The following is a 17,450-nucleotide window of genomic DNA, read 5'->3' on the forward strand; positions in this document are numbered from 1 at the left end:
GGCCGGCCGCCGCGCCGTGCGCTCTCGGTGCTCCGAGCGGCTCGCCCTGCCGCCCGCCAGAGGGTGCCCCCCCACCCCCAAGTCGGATCCTTGAGCTGCGGCGGCGGCAGCCAACTGCTCCATATTTGGCTTCTATTACACATTTACATACTGGAGCGAGCGAGCGAGCGAGCGCGAGAGAGCGCGAGGGAGGGAGGGCGGACGGGCGGAGGGAGGAGGGAGGGGAGGGGAGCAGGGGGGGGAGGAGGAGGAGGAGGAGGACGAGGAGGAGGAGGACGAGGAGGAGGAGGAGGAGGAGGAGGAGGAGGAGGAGGAGGAGAGAGCAGAGTATACCGCAGACATCATTTCTACTACAGTGGCGGAGCCGTACAGGACCTGTTTCACTGCAGGGGGATCCAAAACGAGCCCCGCGGAGCAGCCACCAGAGCTACAGCAGCCGCAAGACACTGTTTCTCTCCCTCTGCCCCCCCTTCCCCACGCAACCCCAGATCCATTTACACTTTACAGTAAGTGGCTTTTTTTTCTCCTCTGATTCTTTCTCCCCCCTCCCCCATCCCCTTCGCCCCTTATTTAGATTAAAATTTACCCCTACCGCTGCTCTCCCGAGAGGGGCAAAAGCAACAACCAGCAAACAAACCCCAAACCCCAGTCGCCGGCACAGAAAACAGCTGGAAGAGGAGCGAAGGGAAATCGACGCGTCGTGTTGTGTTGTGTTGTGTGTGTGTGTGTGTGTGTGTGTGTGTACATACAACCTTCTCCCGCTCCAGCCTCCCGGGCCGACACCCCCGCTCGGGGCGCAGGGACTGACGGCAGGGGGCTGCCGGGCCGGTGGGCGCCCGCCAGGCGAGGGGGCGCGCCCGGGTTGGGGGTGCGGGCGCGGGCGCGGGCGGGGAGAGCGGCGGCGGCGCCCCGCTCCGGCGGCTGCTGGTCCGGCCGCGAGTGCGGAGAACCGTGTCCCCCTCCCTCGAGGTGGCGTAGGGGTAGTAGGCGGCGGCGGCGGCGGCGGCGGCGGCCGGGGGTCGCGCTGCCCTCCTCTCCCGCCGCACCCTCCCCAGCCCTCTCCCCTCGGAGGGCGGCGGAGCGAGTGGGTCTGCAGGAGGGTTGGGCTTCCCCCTCCCCCGCCGCGGGTGGCCGCCCGGGCCTCGGAGCCCGGGGCGGGGGGTCTCCCTGGCGGAGGCTGGCCTCGCCGGGTGCGCGGCTACGGGCCGGGACTCTGCGCGCGGCCGGGCGCCGGGCGGTGGGAGCGCGGGGGGCGCGGAGGGGTGGGCGCGGGGGGAAGCCGACGCGCGGGTGCCGGGCGCGCGGCTGGAGTGGCGGCGGCGGCCCTGCTGCCGCCGCCGCCGCCGCCGCCGCCACCGCCGCCCTGTTGGTGCGGCCGCTTCCTGATCATGTGCGGCGGCCGCCGCCCGGAGCCGCGAGCCCGCGAGCGCCCCAGCCCGGAGCCGGCGCCCCCGCCAGCGCCCGCGCGGCAGGAGCGGAGGAGCGGCGGCGGGCGCTGCCCCGCCGGCGCCGGGAGTGAGCGGCTGCGCGGCTGCTGGGAGGGTGAATGAAGCCAGGAGGAGGGGAAGGAGGAGGCGGCGGCGGCGGAGGAGGCGCTGCGGGGATTGGGATGCGCCCTGGAGCCCCGCTGCTCGCTCACTCTGGGCCGGGCCGGAGACTCCGCCACTCCCGCGGCCGCCGCCGCCGCCGCCTCCTACGTGGTTCCAGCGCTGCGAGCAGGCCGGTCCCGCAGGGGGCAGGGAAGGGGCCGGCCGGGCGGAGCGAGAGGTGAGGCGGCGGCGGAGCGCGGCGTGAGTGTGAGTGAGTGAGTGCGTGCGTGTGTGAGTGAGTGTGTGTGTGTGTGTGTCTGTGTGTCTGTGTGTGTGTGTGTGTCTGTGTGTGTGTGTGCGTGCGCGCGCGCGGAAGGGGGGCGGCGAGGCCCGTCGCGGTGGGGAGCGGCCCCTCGGTGGCCACTTGGCTGACTCTGCGGCGCCCCGACCCCTCCCCAGCCCTACCCCCACCCCACCCCACCCCACCCCCAGCCCTCAGGCCTCCTTCCTAAACTCCGGGGCTTGTGCTTTCATTTTATTTCCGACCACGTAGGGGGCTGACTGGGAGCGATGGAACAATTCAGGTTTTTCTAGGGAGACTGAGCGAGGACCTTAGTGGGGGGGGGGGGGGGGGGTGGAAGTAGGGTGGTGGTGGAGATCTTGCCAGAAAGCAAAACAAAACCAAAAAAAAAAAAAAAAAAATTCAGTGTCCAAGGACCGTGGGGTCCGGTTCAACCCCGTGGCCGTTCTGTTTTGTTTTGCTTTCTTAGTATATAATCCTGCAGATAAGAGGGTAATATAAATACTTCGGGAGATTGAGAAATTGCTGAAGAGTAGTAAGGGCAAAGAAAAAAAAAAAAAGCCAGTCGGAAGCTGGTTATATAATGCGCGATGTGGCTAACGAGAACGGCAAGCTATTTTTATTTTGTTTACCGTATGCTGTGCAGTAGGGACTCCTCCAAACTGGTGCCGTCCCCGAAGAGATTCTGAGCTTCCCTGTGCGAGCCACAAGATACAATTAGCAAAAATTGGAAGACCCTATTGCGCCCACAGAATAAAAACTACTGGCTTAGAGTGGCATACGCCCTGCACATCCTTTCCTACGTGCACGGGAATGTGTATATGCAAATAAGTTCCTCCTTTGGCAATCTAGTAGTCACATCTCAATGACATTTGTGTTTTGTAATGCAGGCTGTTCTTAATATTTAAACGTTGTCGTTACATATTGTGCAGAGCAGTGGGTAGTTACTTGATGGTTATTTTTAGGCACAGCTCGTTACTTTTCCAACGGTGTTGGTTAAGCCTTTTCTGTTTGGAAGGAGCCCTGCAGTTCCTAGAAGCCCCCGTTAAGCCCACCCTGTGGCGTATTTGTAGTTTGATACTTGGGCTTTTTTTTTTTTTTTTTTTTTTTTTGAGTGTGGCATGAAGCCCATGCTTGAGGAAACCACCCAAGAGAAGGTTGAGAAAATCCTGCACATGAACTCTTGGAAGGGGATTGCACCACAAGAGCTAATGCTGTGGCATTTAATCTCCTCTGATTGCCCTCCAACTGTGCACGCATCAGTCAATATTTTAGCAGCTCCGCAGACAAATGGGCTTGAAAGCCACCTTCTAGGACCGGCAGAGGTTGAAGGGCTCCCCTGAACCTCCCGCCCGCCTGTCTTTCTCATCATGTAGATACGTGTCAGCGGTATAGGTTTTCCCTGCACTTACTCCGGCCCTGATCACTCCTGTAATTAGATCGGGCTGCCATGGCAACAGACAGTGTTCCTCGTCCATTCAGGTGGGTTTGTCTTGTGCCTGGACTATACTCCAAGTGTTTTATGCCCAGTATTTGTGCTGCTCAAGTCAGAGGAGAGCCTTCACTATTTCAGTTGCTGCTGCTTTCAGTCCTTTGGACGGGCGACACTGAATGAGGCTTCTAAGCTACTCAACTTTTATAAAGGAGACCAACAAGCTGTTCTTGCCCGGTGCAGGATGGAAATGCATCTCCCCAGACAGTGAAAGGAACCTGGCACTCCTGCTGATGTTTATTGTGAACAGATCAACAAGTATTTGGTACTTGTGAGAAACCTTCCAGAGTTTCTAAAGCGACATTTCTTTTGCAGTCTGGTGCCTTTGGCCTTGCGGGCCCTTAACCCCTTCAGGTGTGAAAGCACCTACAGGACTGGTTTTCTGAAGGATTTAACTCTGCACAAGCATATCCACATGGTCACATTTCAGAACTTCACTGTTAGAAGAGCCATTATGATAACAAGAAATGGTACCGACTGCAGGAGCCATTCTGAATGTATGCATTTTTTTTTTTTTTTTGAATGTATACATTTTTAATTTGGACTTCTTAGCCATCCAGGATCTTTTACATCTGTGAGAGTAAGTTCAAAGGTTTTTCTCTCCGGTGAGAGATGATACAGGCCTGTAGCCAGTAGACTGACCACGGGTGGTGCTTTTGCACAATAAACAGCTTGTACTGTATTTTGAGATATAATTTAATGAGCGTTTAATAATTCAGAGAGCAGTAGTTTACTCTTTGCATCGGGACCCTACCTCGTTAAGTCCGCGAGGCAGAGAAAAATAACAGAGCAAAAGGAAAAGAAGAGTCGCTTTGGTTGCTGAAGCTTTCTGTTCCTCAGGAAATCCACCTAAGCGGGAGTATTTTAATAACCCTGCTATTTGGAAGAAAAAGTAATTGAGAATAATAGTGTCTTGATTTGGTTGTGATCCTGCCAGTGGGTTTAGAGTTTTACAGCCCCATAGCTAAATTGGTAAACCCTTACTTTCCCCTGGGGTAGGATTCATTCCCCCCGGGGTGGGGGCGGGGGGAGGTTTACGACTCTCTCCCGGTTTAGTGGGTTTATGCCGTGGGTAACTTGATTGTGGCCTGTTCAGATCAAGTGTGGCTGTGGTTAAAAGGAGCTATTTTTTTTTCTAGGCTGTAAATAGATGGGAAGCAAGGGTAGGAAATAAGGTCCAGAAGTTTGAGTTTTACATGCTTTGGAGGTCCTAGGTTATATTTGCAGCATACAGAAGATCTCTTCACTTGCAGTAAAATGTGAATGCATTTTTGAATGCTAAAATAAGTATGAAAAATGTTGCTTGATTGGGAACTGTGAAAGTCAATATTTTCCTGTCTGGATTTCGTTTTGAGAGGGTTTGGGTAACAGAAGTGATACTTTGTCAGAAATACTATAGCTAGGCTCCCGGGCCTCTGAATTGTCTTTCAGTCTTAAAGAAAGATTCAAGACAAACTCTTTAACCACCAGATTGTATATCAAGTGCCTGTAGATGGCCTTACATTTCAATGGCTGCGAGTCTTGGGCAAGGCCAGCCTTATGAGAGTAGTGAAACATTGGTAAACACATTTCAGTGACTCCAGTGTTTATTGTCATTATAGAGTATAAGGACTTACATTCCTTTTGTGTAATATGCCTTTATTTGTTTATTTATTTCCATTCTGAAATGTCAAGTGGATTTTACTTTTGCCTTGAGTGACAGTTGGCTGATTACTAACACACTGTAACAGCGGCTCATTTTGTTTCCTGTTAGAAGTTAGTCAATAAACATATTTTATTAAAACCCTGAAAATGAGTGTAGGGGTGAACGTTAATTCTTTCAACTACAGTTGTGTGTAGGGAACGACACGGTTTAGACTCTGAACAACTTAAAAATCTTGCATATGTGATGGGGCACAGGGCGAGAGACGGGATATCATTTTTGGGGTGGCCCTAACTAATTGGATTTCCATTGCTTTTTCTTTGCAGAGTTATTCAGTAATTTGAATGATTGGCTTCTGTGAGAGATTCAGATTTGTACAAGCTTAACTGCTTCAAAGAATGGATTTAATTCCGGTCATACTTTCAAGGTTACCAGAAGCAGGCCCTCCTTATTTTGTTAAAAGCATTGAAAATAAATGAATTGTAGAAATCTCAGCAGAGATAATAATTTCTGTCCTAGGGCATTACCCACAGGACTGCTCATTTTTAAGAATGAATTTTGCAGTCCGCAGTTCTGCTGTTCACATTTTAGTTTCATCTAATTCAGTTCAATAAAATGCTCATTCAAAATTTCTTTAAGGGACGATATAATAGTGAGCATGCTGATTGCTGATTTAGAGAATTAAATTTTTTTTATTTATTTATTTTGAGAGAGAGGGAGAGAAAGAGAGACAGAGGGAGAGAGCACAAGCAGAGGAGGGGCAGTGAGAGAAGGAGAGAGAATTCCAAGCAGGCTGTGCACTGACAGTGTGGAGACCGATGCGGGGGTTGAACCCAGGAAGCGTGGGATAATGACATGAGCTGAAACCCGTAGTCCGACCCGTTACCAGCTGAGCCACCCTGGTGCCCCTGGGGAATATTTTTAAATGTTGGCTGAAAGAGTTGTAATTGGATCAGGGTTTTGAAGAAATATGTGTAAATGCTTAAAATTGCAGGAGTAAGAAAAAGATTTTAGGTAAATAATCTTTATTTGTGGAGGCAGTTTGTAAAATCTTATCCCTGTTTCATAAATGATGTATTGTTGTCTTTATCAGTGTAGTAATATGTTTTGTAATCCTGATAGACATGAACTTGTCAGGCTAGTGTATTATCAATGTTTGTAGTGCAGATTAGCGTCCCAAATGTACTAAAACATGTTTAGAACTATCGCAGACAAAAGAGCGACAAGCATTGTATTTTCTTTGATACGTTCGATGTTAGCAGAAACGTCTCATTGATTTTTCTATAACTTTTAATGCGTATCATTTGTGGAGTAATGAAAATGCAGTGGTAATTGCCATAATGTAAGCAAAAATGCTATATCCTACCTGAAAATGACTTGTCAGAAAATTCATTGTAGTGTAATCAGAATTTGAGACTTAAGGGGGCAGAGGTTCCCCTGATCATGCTCTTTTGATTCAGGCTAAGAGGAACTCTTATTTATTTATATATTATTTCTTCTTTACTATCACATCAGTTTTATTCAGGCCGTCTTTCTTAGCAGTCTTCCGCTATTCGTGGAACTGTGCTAGGTGGTTCTGCTGTGCTTTTAAAATACGAAGTGTTCTCTTTTTAGTGTGTGTGTTGTAGAAAACGTGCTATAGGTTATTTCTTTCTTTATTATTTTTTTGTATTTTGTTTGTATGTTTTTGCAGTGAATGCACTCTGCCTTGCTGTTGTTCTTGTGTTTCTTCCCTCTGAGGGAACAGCAAGTCATGTTAACTCTGTTAGGTACTCTAACTGGTGCAGCACCACAAATACTTGGGAAAGAAGTAGGCATACCAGTGTGAGGGTAAATTAATATTTTACAGCCTTTGCATCATGTTTGACTGTTGTGTGCACTTCAGCAGAATAGGAGGAGACTGTAATTTGGACTCTATAAAACCTTATCTGCCGGGTGATATGTAAATAGGACTGTGTGCACACACAGATACACCAGCAAACACTCACTGTTAGCTCATCAAGCGAGTGCTCTCTGCAAATCCACGGTGCCAGCGTCTTGCTCAGAAATGATTATCCAGTAGGTTGATGCTTCATTTGAGAGGTTACTAGAAAGAAACAAGAAAGCAGGTACTGTGTAAGAGGAAATCGAATTTGGTGAGCTTCTCTTGAACTTGGCCACCATTTATATGTGTCACGCAGCAGGCTTCTTGGTGGAGGGACAGACTTAGTGGAGTCTTGTAAGGATTTCAAAGATACTGGAATCTAGAACAGCTTACCTACTTTCTCGGCACTCACGGATTACGTGTGGAGAGACCAATGGCTAGAAAACTTCTTTTGCATTATCAGTCCCGGGCATGCAATAGACGCTTAAATAAATACTTGGTGAACGGCCTGGTTAGAAGGAAGAACGCTTTGGCTACTGTTCATTACTTTGAAACGTGTTGGAAAGTGATCGAGATTAGTTTCCTTTCCAGCTGGGCCGCCCTCTTAAAAATAGTGAGTGTGTGTGGATGAGAATAGTCATGGCTACCGAGATGTGTTGCCATCCAAGGATAATTGGCTCATTTACCTGTTTACGGATTATTCACGTTGGAGATTGTATTCATAACTCCAGAATAGTTTCTTTCTGACATCCAATATAATCCTGGGCTTTCTCCCTACTTCTGTTACCTGGCGTGGGCTTAGGAAACCCAAACTAAATTTAAAATTAGCCCAAACAGCTAATCAGAGAGGGAAAGTCTGCCCAGCAATGACCAGTTTGGGGGTTAGTTTACAACTGTGCTACTGATTCTTTCTACTTAATGTGGACCATTGGGGATGATCAGTGTTTGAAAACAGTATTTTCATAGGGCTGCAAACTCTGTGAGCAGATCAAGTCCTCAACTTCTTCCGTTTCTATGCTTAGGTCTTTACCTCACAAAAACTACAAGCACCAGGCTCCCTGATGGAAAGGTATATGGAAGATTCATTCATTCTTTCATTCATCCATTCACACATTCACTCATTCATTACACGGTGGATTAATTTTTACTTAACCATGTGCCAGGCATTGTGGCAACGTGAAAATGGAATAGACCTATAGTCATTAAGTAAATAATTTCAAGTTCAGCGGAAAGTCTCGCGGAACACGTGCATACTTGTACAGTGTTTTCTGCACTTGATACATTTTTCTATCCCATTAGACCAGTATGCTGATAACTGTGCTGTCCCATGACTGTCCTTCTAATTGCATGTTGATAGTAATATATGTCATATTAAAATTAGACTTTGGCTCGATTACTATTCAATTCATGCCCATTTCACCAGTTATCGCTGTGATGACCAGCATGTGTTTATCAGATGATTGGTTAGGATCATTAGAGAAGAGAATGCCAGTTCGTGGCTCAAATGGGGCGACCAAGCTCTTAATTTGATTGAAGGGATGACCTTTTTGTGGGTTGGCCTCCCTCCGAGCCCTGTTGGATAAAACCAGACCTGCCGTTCGGACTGGCTGGTAACTGTAGTTTCCATAACACGAAAATGCAAACATTTGATGTCCTTGAGGGTCTGGGTTTCGGTGTACAGACAGTTTAAAGTGGAACTGTTTTTTTTGAAGCCGTCTGTTCTGCTTTTCATTGTGGATTTCTTCTCCCGCACCCCCTCGACCACCGCAGGAGCATCGTGCAGAAAGTCGCCAGGCCGGTCGGTGCAAGCTGGGGATCTGTGTGTCATCCTCGTGAGACCGTCTCCTGCTCCACGGCCACTCAAGGGAAGTGCATCCCATGTCAGGTGAGAGTTTTTGCTACGCTCATCTAGGTACCATCTGAGGATAAGGTCTGACCCGGAAAGTCACCTCGTACCCACGCTTTTGCACGCTGTAGACTGTTTGCCGTAACTGCCTTTGCACACTAGATCCAGAGGGAGGTTGAGAAATTGCCACGAGAGTTTTTAAAAACTTGGCTTCAATATCTCTCCTGTTGGTTTAATTTATGTGGTTCCTGAAGAAGTCCACATTTGAGTTGGAGCTGGTTGACCGTTGTGTGGTAGGCTTGAGTCCCATCGTCTTTGTCGTCCCCTTTACATAATGTGATGAGACTGTTTTTCTACCCAACTGTTACCTTAAGTCACGGTTTTTGTGGTACAGCGATTCAGGTGTGGGGAGACAGAGGCCCATTTGTTCAGCGGCAGCCAGGATTTGTCGAATCTTGAATTTCTTTGTGTCTGTTTGGATTTTACAACTTCCTGATTGCCTCACGTACAGTAAATTTTTCTGGCCTGGAGAGTCATGCCGACACAGGGTGTAAACAGCGTTGATGACTCATGGTTCTGTATTGAAGAGAGGACAAGAGGATCCTGCCTAAACAAAATCGGGAGACGTGGAAGTTAGACAGAAGTTGGGGCAAGAGGGCTTTGAGAGCACTGGTGGCTGCAACCAAAGGAGATTATGACATAGATCTCGTCTTTCTGTTTACTTTGGGAACGCTCCTGCTGGACTCTTTCAGAGGTTCCCAAGCCTGGCTGGGCAATGGAATCACCTGGAGTGTTTAAAAAGAGGGGGGAAAAAGGATTGGGGCTCCACCTCCTGAATCCGAATGAACCTTAATGGTCTCTCGGAATCATAGTGATGCTCTGCATGTTTGAGAACTTCTGGACGAGGTGGTCTCTGGGCAGCTCTTCCCGGTCACGTGCCATTTGCTTACCAGGCAGGACGCGGGTCTGTTGTTCCTATATACCTCACGTATCCAAATCTGGATGTGCAACTGATTTGTTAGGAGGCGGATATTTGCTTTACCAAAATGTTCATTTTAAAAATGATTCACCAGGAGCACCTGGGTGGCTTTGTCGGTTAAGTGCCCGACTTGGGCTCAGGTCATGATCTCACGGTTTGTGAGGTCGAGCCCCGCGTCGAGCTCTGTGCTGACAGCTCGGAGCCCGGAGCCTGCTTCAGACTCTGTGTCTCCCTCTCTCTCTGCCCCTTCCCTGCTCACGCACTCTCTCTTTCTCTCTCTCTCTCTCTCTCTCTCTGTCTGTCTCAAAAATAAATAAACGTTAAAAATAATTAGAAAAGAAAATGATTCACCAGCTTTCTTTAAATAAAGAGCTCCCCCCTCTACACCTAAGATCCAGTTTTTAAGCTGCGGATAAATTTCGTGGCATCTGGGATAAGAGCACCGGCTCCAGAAGCAGCCTGCCTGCCTGTGGAACTGCCATTGTGTCCTGGAAAGCCCTAGAACCTTTCTGTGCCTCAGTGTCTTCGTGTATAAGGTGGAGATAAGATTAGAACTGTTTTCTAGGGCTGCTGTAAGAATGGAATGAAATACGCATTTGCTGGGTAGGATAGTGCGTAGCTTATGGTTTGTGATCTGTGAACCTAAGTTATCTTTGCATACGTGCTGCCGAAGCGAGCTCTGCACATAAGTTTTATCTTTTTGATCCTGTAACTTTTGTCTCGACAGGATGATTGTAATGTTCTTGTTTTCTGATGGTTGCTCCTGGACCGTACATGACTAGGAACAAGTAAATACACTTGTACCTTGATCTTTGGACCAACGCTGTAGACATTTGCAGCTTTGCAAAGCAAACGAGCCTTTTATTTATTTTTCTGAATTTTGTGTCAGCCCCACCCTGTTGCTGCAATAGAATGCACACGTATTGTTTTTATACTGTCGCAGGGTGAACTGAGAAGTTGCATGCACAGATGAAGTGATTTGTGGTCTGAGTAAAAATGAACGAAAACCTGAGTCGCAGAAAGGGTCGTCAGTAAGGTCCTCTTGGGGGATGGGGCAGAAGGAGGGAGGCAGTTATCCCAAACACCGTATCCTTGAGAAATACGAACGGGGTCCTTTACATTTTATTGGCTGCGGTCCAGGGAGGGGTTGTTTCAAAGGAAATAGAATAATAGAATACCCCCCCACCCCAGAGTTATGTGCAAAGCTAAGCCTCTTAAGGTCTGCAAGTGTCAGCTGCATGGAAAGGGGTGAGATGCCTCACCACTGCTTTATCTCTTTGGGGTATTATCATTTGATATGCTAGGCAGAGAATCCTCACCTTCAAGTTTTGGGGAGAAGTAGTTTGATTGCATACGTGGTTAAAACACACGCACATTTTTTTTTTTTAATGTGCGATGTCTACAAGAGAATTTTATTGTGGAAAAAAAAAAACGGGCATCAGAAAGTCCCAGCTCTTGGTCAGTATGTGCAGCTGAGAAGACACTGAGGTTTTTATAGTATATTAAGCAAGTCCAAGTGTCTTATGAATACGTATTGTATTACCAACATAGTGCAGAGTCACCTTGAGTTTTAAGCGGCTGACATTTTCTGTGATTGCATTGAAAGGAAGCTTAGAAGCATTATCTAAACATTTTGCATAAAAAACGGCCCCTTTATAATCCTCACAATTGATGGCTGAACCCAAGAAGGGGCACAGGACCGTTCGTGCGGTATTCTGTTATATTCATTAAGTTGTTTTTGTTTTTTAATTAAAACCTAGGCTGCAAGTATTTCTGGTTCTGCTTCCTTTGTGCATGTGATACGGCTGGTTATGACCTCGCTGGTTCCCAGGCGCTCTCTGTGTAAAGAAATGATTCATTCATTCATTCACTGCATCTTTTTTTAAACTACTACCCGGTGCTGCGGGAAGGAAAACGAGTAAGAGCTTCCAGAACGAGGCTGCCTTCTTCGGGGTCAGGTAGGGGCGAGGAGAAATGCCCGGCAAGACCTAATGAAAGCAGAATGGGGTGTCTTGCCCTTAACCGGGGTTACGTGCTGATATGGAAGGAGTTCACAGTGACGCCGAGTGGGCTGGCGAGGAAAGACCGGGAGGAGGAGGGCTCGTCGGAGTTCAGCTCTTGAAGGCTGGCCAGCATTTCTGCGGGGAGAGGCGGCTGGAGCAGGGGAAGACCCGTGCAAGTGCCTGGGACGTCACTGACGAGGCCATTCTGGCCGAAGCACAGGTGCGGGGGGGGGGGGGGGGGCGTCTGCGTTGTAGACAGGGCGGGGGTAAAATTGCCGGGAGAAGTCAGGTCTGGAAAGAAGCGTGGAGGAGCCGCAGAGCTGACTTTGCGATCGGGAGTTCTTGCGCCCGCAGGAAGTTCGCCAGGCGGGAAGCGAGGAGGCCCGTGTTTCGGGGCTGCCGTCAGCAGGCGTGAAGTGCACGTGGGAAGCGGCGGGAGGCAGCGGCACGTGGGTGCAGCACGGCCTTCGGGTGCTTGGCCTTGAAACCCGAGGGGAAGGGAAGGCTGGGGACAGGCTGCAGGGCGCCTGGGGGGATAACGGGGTCGTCTCCCTGGAATCTCAGACGCCTTGCCGAGGACTGAACTGCAGCTCAATGAAACCATGTTCAAACCTTTCTTCCTTTAAGACCGGAAGGAAGGAAGGAAGGAAGGAAGGAAGGGGAGGGAGGGAAGGAAAGGAAGGGGAGGGAGGGAAGGAAAGGAAGGGAAGGGAGGGAAAGAAGGAAGGAAGGAAGGAAAGAAAGAGGGAAGGAAGAAAGGAAAGAAAGAAAGAGAGAGAAACCTGAGCTAATTTTAGCTAAATCTAACGTGTGTATGACAATGAATGCCGCTTTTGAAATTCAGTGCACGCGGCATCTCTTTTCATTTACACAAACGACCCTTCTATTTTCCTCTAAACAGTTTTATTAAGATTTTCAGTGAAGCCCTGTACGTACTGAGAACAATTCCAGCGTTTCTTTTGATCTTTCCCACCGTCGATTTATTTATTCATCTCCTGTGATAGGCGGAAACCACACTGCTCCATCCACCCAGCTCTGGAGCACTTGTTCACCCGTGGAAAGTCATCTACTGTACTTTGTTTGATAAATCACGTTAATATGGGTGTGTTTTGTAACTTTCAAGGCTTTCCGGGAGGCTTTATGTGGACTCTTCTAAATGTGACACACACACGCACGCACGCACGCATGCAAGGCACAGCTTTCTGAGCAATTTGGCTTCCCATTTATACGTTATAGAAAATGAAGAAAGACAGAGCGACTGAGCTTTGACTCCGGGATGAAAAGATGCTAAGAAGACATGGCTGGAGATGATCTGGTTGCAGTTCTGTTAGTGGGCAGTCGGTTTTAATATAATTAGAGAAGACTAGAGGATCATTCAAGATGTTTTTCTTTGACCTGAGTTATTTAGATGGGTTGTCTCTATTCCCCAGACTAGCTCACAATGAGGCAGTGAGTTTCCTACCTTCCATAAAAGACAAGAAGGTTAGGACAGGAGTGAGAGGGCTGGAGAAAACCACTTCAGGGGCAGATCATTCCGTCTGCACATGTTTAATGAGCATCTAATATGTGACAGGCATTATGCCAGCTGGGCTCTGAAAGAAATATAGAGATGCTGAGCCGTTCCCACTTACTGTGTATTAACTCATCTCATCCTTACTGCAGTCCTTGGAGATAGGTACTGTTATTATCCATTACGTGAATGAGGAACTCAAGGCACCGAGAGGAGAAGTAACCTGCCCAGGGTTGATTAGCTGTTAAGTGGTGAAGTCATGCTTGGATTCCACCCTGTACTCTTCTTTTTTTGTTTGTTTTTAAGTTTATTGATTTATTTTGAGACAGCGCAAGCCGAGGAGTGCGACAGAGACAGAGGGAGAGAGGGCGGGGGAGGGAGAGACTATCCCAAGCAGACTGCTTGCTGTTAGCACAGAGCCCAATGCAGGGCTCGATCCCACGAACTGTGAGATCATGACCTGAACTGAGATCAAGAGTCGGATGCTTAACCGACTGAGCCACCCAGGCGCCCCCCACCCTGTACTCTTAACTGCAGCCATGCATTGACTCTTAAGCCCTGAGCCCTGTGTGTAAAAGAAGCTTACAGTTGAGTCTAGAAGGGAGGGCGTCTCTTTAATATTTAAAAAATCATGATAGGGCTGTAGCATCTTCCGCGAGGTCCAGGTCAGGGAAGGGTTCCTGCGTGCTGAGCCTTCCATTTGGATGTTTGGATGCTGGCCTGTCAGCTCAGTGTTGCCCCCAGGCCATCCTGGAGGTGTTACCGTGTTTTTTTTTTCACTCGTCCTCATACCTCCCCGAAGTTCCTACGCACTTTGAATAATTATTAATTGAAAAGAGCGATGGCAGTGGCACCAGGCTTATCTGTGTCGCAGGGGATTGGCTTGAGCTGGGCTTCAAATGCGGTTCAGCGTCAAGAGTCCCAGTGAGACGATGAACTTTTGACTCTTCCAAAAGCTTCCCTGGGTCATGGCTCAGCTTGCAAGATTTGGCAGATACAAAGTATTCATCTCTGCAGTTTGCTAGGTGGTGGGCTGGCACTGGATGTAAGCTCTAAGAGCAAAACGGGCGGTGAAAGGAGGTCATGCTTTCCTCTGGGTGGCCGTCAGGAAGCCCCGGGTCTCCTGTCCCCTCCTGTCCGCGCCCCTCCCAATCTCTCATTTTTTTCTCCTCATCTGGACAGGTGGATGAATCTTAACCGACCCACGTCAGAAGGATAGAGAAAGGATAAAGATCACTTTTGTCTTAGCCCGCTTAGGGGAGACCGGTCTGTCTTTCTTACGTTGAATGAAAATTACAGGACTTAAAAAAAAAAAATGCCTTGAGAGGCAACGTCTCTCGCTTTATAGATGCGCGGAACGCAGAGGACTTGGGATTTACTATCCGTGCACTCGCCTGGCAGCCCCAGCCCACATCCCAGCTGTAATCATACGTGATGCATTTTTATTTACAGATTAGGAGGCTCTGACGCTGACATATGACTAACCGAGAAGCTCCTCCCTCCAGCACTAGTATGTCATCTGCTTCAGAGAACTAATTGCTTGGCAATTCCCCTTTGGTAATTCCCTCTTTATTTTCTGATGAGTTACTTAACAGTGATGGGCTTGTAGAGCAGAGCGTGGAGTTTAATGTGTGCTCCAGAAACTCCACTGTAGGCCTGGGGGATATGTTTTTTGAATTCTGTTTAGCTTTGCTGAAGGAACACTGAAACCATTATATGGCCTGTTAATATTTCACTCAATACGAGGTTAAGACGCCGAGCGGTGTGCAATTTTCCAAAAGAAATCAAAACCAGGCCCCTTTTCAAAATGTGCCCCTGTGCGTTTGAAAATTATTAAAAAGGAACTTAATATTTACAGAATGCTTAATGCTCTTTCAAAAATGTGATTTGAAATGGAATGGCTTTCCAGTCTAAGGCAGGGTGCGTGTGGTACGGGGAAAGGCAGAAGGACCGCTAGTTTGGGGACCGAGTTGCCGCCGTTTCCTGACCTGCCCCAAGGTGACTTGGGATGCTCAATCTACCTTGCTGGGCCTCAGTTTCCCCATCTGCAGTAAACAGGGCGGTGAACAACCTGATGGCTCAGGTCCCTTCTCTAACGCTGGGCAGTTCCCCGCATAGATTTTATTGTAATTCTTCCTCTTGGCTCCCCTAAGACCTTTGCTCTGTCAAACATCGTTTGCTGTTGTTTGACGTTGTTAGGTTTCGGATTTAATTAGAATTTACATCTTTAGCGATTATCGTGTCATTATTTATAGAATGAGTCATACGTGGTGCCTACAACCATTTGTCACCCTATCTATGTTGGTTTCATACCTTGATACTTCCTCTGTTCCTTTTTACTGTTCTTGCTTCCCCGCTTCTGGAGTGGGGGCTGCGTTGTAAGCGGAAAGAAACTTTCAGCTGATTGTGGAATTGGTTTCTGCAGGCAGAGCGCAGAAAACTCTGCTCTCTCTGCAGTAATGTCAAGGGTCATAGTCTGCTCTTAATTTGCAAGTAGAACTCCTTTTGATGTCATTTGGTTTTTACCTGCACGTGCAGGCTTGTGTCTGAAGGTAATTCCTTTTCTGTTCTGCATCAGCTTTCCCAATCAGTGTGGGCCGCATTACCTTATCTTACTGGTTAATTTATAAGCAGTTCATAGGATACCTCTGGATTCGTTACAGTTTAACCAGTTTCTTTAGGCCGCTAGAACAAAGAGAAGAGGGGACACAGCAGAGTCTTTGGTAGTTTTGTTTGTTACGCAGGCAGAGAGGCAGGGAAGAAAAGAGTTCTTAGGGTGGTTGCAAGCGAGGGCTTTGGAAAAGGGGAGGTTGAGATTTGAGTTCGGGCTCTGGCTCCTTAGGTGTGGGGGCCAGGCCACATTGCTTAAATCTGTGATCCTCAGTGCCCTCATCTGTAAAATGGGCATGTAAGATGTTGCCATCTATCTTACAGGATTGTTGGAAGGATCCAGTGAGCATTTTCCCACATATATTGCATATGGTAGCATCTCAATGCATAATGAAAAGAAAGAAGAGGAAGGCATAGAATTTAATAACTGGGGGGGGGGGCGGGAAATGAAAGCAAAGGGAAGAGCTGTGTGTTTGGAGGTACTCGGGCTAGCAGGAGCCCCTCCGAGCCCCCTCGTGGTCAGGATTTGAATCCCACACAGGCCTTTAAAACTTGGGAAGGTCTGAGTACCCCATTTCGGGCAGATGTTCCCCATGGTTTGATCTGCTCCACAGAAGAGGGTGTTTGCTCCTTCGTGATTATTGATAGAAATACTACGTTTTAAACATCCATTGCCTATATACGTCGGACCAATAAAAGAAAACCAATAAAAGCAAAAGTTCCCTTTTATCCCACCAGTTCATAAATCATCCTCACCTCAATGTGTTGTTTTCTCGTTCTGGATTATATTTAACACATAACTTTTCTCAGCTTTGCTTTTGTTTTCATTTAGCGTAAACATTCTCATTCGTATCCTACACTTTGCAACGATCCCTGGCAAGGATTGTGTGCTACTCTGTCAAATTGTTTTATCTTAATTGAAGTTCCATATTACGTGTGGACATTCGCCTTGTTTCTAGTTATTTACTGTTATAAAGCAGCTGTGCATATCTTTGTACACATACGTAGTTACTTGGGATGCAGTCACATCAGAAGGTAAACTACCTTCGTTGGGGGGAGAGGCTCTGCGTTGCTTTCTAGAAGGCCTGGACCAGTATGCGTTGTTACTAACGATACAGGAATGTGTTTTGCTCCAATTTCATTTTCTGTGGGACCTGCTCTTTTTTGGATACTTCAGCAGGCTTCTTGGTTTTGAACTTTGTATTCCTTCGGTCCCTCTCAGAGACAGCATGTTTCTTTACTCATTTCCATATATGTTAATTTACTAATTTCCTTTTACACAGTTAACCAGTGGAAGTCTTGGTGTTTTCTTTCTTTCTTTTTTTTTTTTTTTTTTTACGTTTATTTATTTTTGAGACAGAGAGAGACAGAGCATGACCGGGGGAGGGTCAGAGAGAGAGGGAGACACGGAATCCGAAACAGGCTCCAGGCTCTGAGCCGTCAGCACAGAGCCCGATGCGGGGCTCGAACTCACGGACCACGAGACCGTGACCTGAGCCGAAGTCGGACGCCCAACCGACTGAGCCACCCAGGCGCCCCAGTCTTGGTGTTTTCTAACCTGTGTATGCACTCTTCATGTGTTGTAGATGTCGGTCCTTCCTCTGTGGCCATCTTTGCACTCTGCTTTTCTTTTCCTTCCATCAAATTACTTTTCTTTGTGTGGAAGTTCAAGTT

At 47.9% G+C, this 17,450-nt stretch overlaps 1 protein-coding gene across 8 annotated transcripts in view; it reads left to right on the plus strand.

Annotated features, from left to right (window-relative positions):
* The first annotated feature begins 312 nt into the window (after positions 1-312).
* Positions 313-17,450, plus strand: part of ATXN1 (ataxin 1) — a 412,322-nt gene continuing 395,184 nt past the window's right edge. For 6 of the 8 annotated variants that reach the window (XR_006202435.1, XM_042937838.1, XM_042937840.1 and 3 more), the window contains exons 1-2: positions 313-506; positions 8,599-8,713. The gene's annotated coding sequence lies outside the window, so the exon portion shown is untranslated. Of the gene's footprint in view, positions 507-1,487; positions 1,768-5,706; positions 7,898-8,598; positions 8,714-17,450 lie in introns of those variants that run through there. The other 2 variants (XM_042937842.1, XM_042937843.1) reach the window with 2 other exon arrangements.

The sequence above is a fragment of the Panthera leo genome, chromosome B2 (assembly GCF_018350215.1).
Source record: "Panthera leo isolate Ple1 chromosome B2, P.leo_Ple1_pat1.1, whole genome shotgun sequence".
NCBI lineage: Eukaryota > Metazoa > Chordata > Mammalia > Carnivora > Felidae > Panthera > Panthera leo.